The sequence below is a fragment of the Hordeum vulgare genome, chromosome 4H (genome assembly GCF_904849725.1).
Source record: "Hordeum vulgare subsp. vulgare chromosome 4H, MorexV3_pseudomolecules_assembly, whole genome shotgun sequence".
Taxonomy (NCBI): domain Eukaryota; kingdom Viridiplantae; phylum Streptophyta; class Magnoliopsida; order Poales; family Poaceae; genus Hordeum; species Hordeum vulgare.
Genome location: NC_058521.1, coordinates 400,864,344 through 400,870,088, shown reverse-complemented (window position 1 = coordinate 400,870,088; position 5,745 = coordinate 400,864,344). Strand labels below are relative to the sequence as shown.

At 42.7% G+C, this 5,745-nt stretch overlaps 1 long non-coding RNA gene across 2 annotated transcripts; it reads right to left on the bottom strand.

The window, feature by feature from the left end:
* Positions 1 to 1,704: 1,704 nt before the first annotated feature.
* LOC123446513 lies at positions 1,705 to 3,459 on the bottom strand. 2 transcript variants are annotated; one of them, XR_006631396.1, is made up of 4 exons: positions 3,229 to 3,459; positions 3,056 to 3,148; positions 2,734 to 2,875; positions 1,705 to 1,808 (listed from the first exon to the last, which is right to left on the bottom strand). It is a non-coding gene; the product is annotated as an uncharacterized LOC123446513 (long non-coding RNA). The 2 variants fall into 2 exon arrangements; XR_006631395.1 differs by having other exon boundaries at positions 3,056 to 3,456.
* Between the last annotated feature and the right edge of the window lie 2,286 nt (positions 3,460 to 5,745).

Below are 5,745 nucleotides of genomic sequence, written 5' to 3'. Positions count from 1 at the left end.
TCAAGAATGAACAAACTTGACCTTTTGTATAATTTTGGTCAAGAACGCTCTTGACCAAAATTTTGGTCAAGAAGTTTCTGACCAAAATTATGGTCATTACTAATAAGCCTACACCACATAGGATCTGTTGTGCCCAAGCCAACATTGAGATGCCTACATGGCACATATGATGACGTGGCAAAATTTATGACATGGATGCCATGCAAGATCAGTCCACGTCACTTGTTCTGATGGGCTAAGCCCAGTAATTTAGCCTGTTTCCATATTTTCGTTTGGGCCAAAACTATGGGCCAAGCACAATAATTCTGTCCATTTGTAGATTTACTTTCAGGCCCAAAATCATAACACAATTTGGTAGGTAACCAGGATAATATTGGGCCTAGCAGTATCATTAAACAATAGGTTCATAAGATGTCCCAACCAGAAAAAACAACTAGTTACTTTGTACCATTACACCATGTTCATAAAATGGACCTTGTCCACATTGTCCACAAGTAACTTATTATAATTATAGAATAGTAACATAACATGGCACCAACTCTTTTAAGTAACAACTGATACTCTGCGTATTTCTCCTTGGCCTCCACAAGCTCCTCTCGCATCAACTCAGGCTTGCCTCTTTTTCTCGAGCATGAACTATAGTACTTGTCATGAAGCAAAGCAACATTCTGCTTTTCAGTAGAAAATCTGTGCACATTTAAAAAACAAACAGAGAACAAGTTAGATGAAAAATATTGAGCTCAAAAAAAAAAGAAGAGACAAACAAAAGGAATGGACATATCATACATATCAGCATGCTTATGCGAGAAACCAAGAATATCCACGGCAAGTAAAGAACGCAGAAAATCAATCCAACTTAAATCAGCCACTTAGTAACTCACGTAATTACTCCACTAAGCATGAACATAAACTATGAACTAGAATTAAATAGTTGTCGCTAGTTTTCAAGCCCATGATTTCACTCGTATCTTGAGAAAACAAAATTCCATATTACCTCTTCTCTACAAGTATAAAACACCCAAAACATGCTTTACATTTTCATAAGCATAAAATTATATTAGACGAGAAGACATTGTAAAACAGAATCTCCTACAAAAAGAGCGTCATTGGGCTACCATGCTAGTTATTGCAAGGCGTGTACTTCAAGTAGTGCTGCCATGACAAGTGGTTCATATTCATATAATAAGAATTAAACTCAAAATAATAGTAAATTCTCACACTGCTCCAGTAAATAGCAACATATGATTAATTAAGCATACAAGTAGGTTGCCGAACTAAAATCAAAAGACTGTAGAAGAGACAGGTTGGCTGGGTTTTATGTTTCAATATCCCAAAATTTATTTTTGATTCTTAGTAAAGCCATCAACAGGAATACATAGCAATACAATACTCAACTATTGGAACAGAAGTTTCGAGCAGCCATGAGGACACAAGGAAGATGTAACTAAGTACAGAACATATCATATACTAATACCTTTTGTATCCACAAAATTTTGTAGATGAGCTCCACATGACAAGATGTAGATAATTTTAGTAACAGGTATGGCCAGTGAAAAAAAACCACATATCTATTTTTATTACCCATGAAAGTCAATCAGTAAAATCTTTCTTTTCCCGATTAAAAATAAAAATGAACAAGTAAAATAAAGGGAAAATGTCTCTCCCAGGACTCCTCCCGACTGAAACTTCTACGATATAGATGGCCCGGCCAAAAAAAGACCCACACGTACAGTTTGTGAAAGTGAAGAAGGAAATCATCCATGGGTTCGCTAGCTATATAACAAAAAGGTAGCTTCCTTACATAAAACCTACACCGATAATAAAAAAAAACAGATTCATTTGATGTCAATTGAAAGGGAAAACAATCACGTATAAAAGGAGCGGCAACTCTTCCTCAAAATAAGAAATTAGGAAAGAAAATCCCCCTCGACTCCTGTACATGCCCACTTACTCCTGTATAAAAAGGATTAACATGACTCTCTAGAGTTGTAGATTGCTATTACGTGTCTGCATATTTTTAATCCTAATATGAAGAGAAAAATAATTGCCATTAAAACATCGTTATATTTATGTACGTTGCTGATTAATACAAAAAATTTGATTGTATTATGCCCCAATAATATCTCATATCAACAGTACAGTTTTTCTACAGCCACTACTTTCCCTCTCATATACTACATAGCAAGGAAAAAACAAAGATTGCATAACAGGATGTTCGTTGAATTACGTGAAAGGAACCCGACACCCGGATTATTTTTCCCCCAATTTCTTTCATGTTTTCTACTGTATTTCTAAAACATGTAACAGACTGGACCTGAATTCTCATCAAGATTACATACATCTCAACAACGGGCACATAATGAATACCATCAAAGCTAATTGATATGTGATTAATCAGATAGAAACTATACAGTGGTAGCCAAATATGGGTTTGAGTATCATAGTCATGCACAAAGATTCAGTTACGTAAATAATTGGATATATACAAAAGTGTGACTGATTTGGGAATACACTATCTGCACAACAATGTAATTAAATGGCGTCTTTGCACAAGAGAAAACCATCATAGACTCACAAGTAACCCGACTACCCGTACAGAAACACGCACATAAGGTCAACTATAGGAACAACCGAAAAAAAGAACAAGCACAGCGATAGCTTCAGCGTCTTCTATGGTACCGAATGGCTTCCACCAAGACGCAAAAAAAAGAGGAACCCGGAGTACTTGAATACCTTCATCATCTTACAAGAAGTTAGATGGCTCCTGTGAGCTGCCAATCACATGATGGGGGAGTGAAACAGCATCGTATATCCCGCTGAGTCGCTGGAGTTACAACCATACTAGGGTGGTGCTATTCCACATCTGCATGTCCATCTGCCAAATCATGGTTACAACGTCAGTTTCTGATTTTGCCAACAGAAAACACACACAAAAGCATCACAAAACCGAAATCTCGACAAGCAGAAGTTCTTAATTATGTGGTTTCCATCACAAAACTGATGTAGCCTAGGACCAGACGGGACCAAACAGAGAGTTGAGAAATTTGGAGTGGACCTTCCAAGGCATCGACAGCTACTAGTCTTGAATGTGTGCATGGTGCTGCTGGTCTGTCGGTCTTGCCCCTTGTTGACCCACATGTGTGTGCACCTGCATGAGGAAGAGGAAGAATAACATATCAAATGAACTCGCATCAGGAAAGGAAATCAAAGACCTTGACGAGCACTCACTAGGAAAGGGAAAGGAATGGGTCGGGCCTCTCCTTGACGAGCAGCTCCATGGCGTGGGTCTCCTCCCTCCATGGTATGGTTCTCCAGACGCAGATCCTGTCCCGGCATGGATCTGGCCGCCGCCATGGCCTGCCTTCTGGATCCGCGTCTCCTCGCCTCTCCTGATGACCAGATGCAAACCACACCATCGATGTTGATCTGCCGCCACCTCATTTGGGTGCGCGCCAGATCGGATGCCTCACCGTCGTCGAGGTGCCATGAGATGGCGCCGAAGTTGGGATGATGGCGGCTGGAACATGTGCATTGGGATTGGATGCGGTGATTGGGAATGACCGGGAGAGATGGAGGCAGCTGCACTAACTTGCTAGGGTTTCAGAATAGAGGCGATCGGGTGTGGGCTTGTGGACTTATGGGCTAGCACTAAAAATTTGGTCTCCCCGCGTAAATTGCTCCAAATTTTCCTTCTCCGCGCGCATTTCTTCACCTAGTTTTGGACTTCTTTTTTTTTGCCCGTGGGTGGCTGCCAGTAGGCCCTATTTTAGTTTCCTACGAGAGCAGTTCGTTGTGATTGAAATTATGAAACCTTCACATATTTTGACTAACCTATGATGCCTTCCAATAATTTCATCATTCATCCATCATCGATTAACAATATTTTTTTGTGAGACCATGGTATATGTCCCAAACAAACAGCCACGAGCGTGAAACGCACGTCAAAGAAGTAAATTGAGAGTGTCGGGTGCACAGGGGGCATATTTGAGATGACCGTCACGAAGGAAGGTAGCGGCAGTTGGAGTATGTTGATTGAGTGGCGGCCGGGGTTTGACCATAATTTTTTTATCGCTCTTTAATCTCTCATAACCTCGAAAGCTCATTGTGCGCCCTAGATTTGTGTTGTCCAATGGAAGAAGAATTGGAAAATACCAAAATTGACGCTCATCTCTCGAGTGGGGAGTCGCTGCCTCCAAGGCTTTATCGTGGCTGAGCCCTACACACTAGCACGTCCCGCATGTCGGTTGGCCACAGTGTCATATCTTGGTCCTTTCAAAGAAAATTGGATCCCACATATACTCTGTTCGCCCCACGGATAGGTTGATTTGACAAGTATGTATGACACATAGACAGCATTAATACACGCATGCATGTCATATGTGAAATTATATAGTTGTTTGTCCAATCACCCTTATTCAAGCCTATGACTTTATTAATTTGGTCAAGATGGACCCAAAATAAGGCCACGGATAGTGTTTATATGCTTTATGACCTATTGACATAGATAATACTTTGACCTTTTTGATAGAAATGGTCACAAGGGTGTACAGTTTGGACCCCCTTGGATACCACATGACCATTTGGTATTTTTTGGTCATGGATCTATAACCAATTGAGCACGGTCAATATAATTTTGTCATAAACAGTCATATTTCTTGTAGTGCCTTCTTCACACTCTCTTGCGATCCCCCTATCACCATCAACCGTGATGGGTCCTTTAGGACCAGGCATCTTGAGTTTAAGGTAAACATAGCAGGGGCGAGCCATGAACCGAGCATAAGCCGGCCGGCCAAACAGCGCATGATAGGGGCTTTTTAACTTGACCACCTCAAATATAAGCGACTCACTCCTGTAGTTAGACGCTGTACCAAACGCAACTGTCAGCCTAAGTCGGCCTATGGGGTACGCCGATTTACCTGGGACAATCCCATGAAATACCGTGGTTGAGGGCATCAAATCTTTCTCCAACAGGTTCATCCTTCGAAAGGTGTCGAAGTATAATATGTTGATGCTGCTACCACCATCCATCAGTACCTTTGATAAGGTATATCCTCCAACTTGAGGAGCCACGACCAACGCTAAGTCGTCGGGATTGTCAACTCTTGGCGGGTGATCCTCCCTACTCCATGATATAGTCTGCTCGGACCAGTGGAGATATCTAGGGAGTGCCGGCTCAGATAAACTGTACGCTCGGTGACTCACCTTTTTATCACGCCTGCAGGCATTGGTGGTGAAAACGTGGTACTGCCCATTGCTTAACTGCTTGGGGTTGTTGCGGAAACCGCTATTGTCATCCTGCCCCTGCGGAGCCCCCTGTGGGGGTAGTTGTTGAAAGACTCCTGGAGGGTTATACCGTCGTTGGGGATGCACCGGATACTGGCCACTGCTTGGTTGCGAGCCGCTCTGAGCCCTGGGTTCGGGGAAGCCACCGAAGGGGTTCTGGCGTTGATTAGGTGCGCCGAACTGTTCCTGCCATTGGTCCGGGTCACCGCCTTGCCGTTTTTTCATCGCCTCCGCCCGGAACTCCCGCATCACGTAACAGTCCTCCCAGGAATGAATCGTCGGTCCGTCTGCCAAGGCGTGGTGCGGGCAGGGGCCCTAGAGTAACTCATTATAGTTGTGCGCCTTTTTGCCACTGTAACCCCTATTCTTCTTCTGGCGCTGGTTGCCATTGTTGGCGTTGGTGTTGGCGACGAAGTACGAAGACTCTTCCTGCTGCCTTCTTTTGCCATTCGCTCCATGATT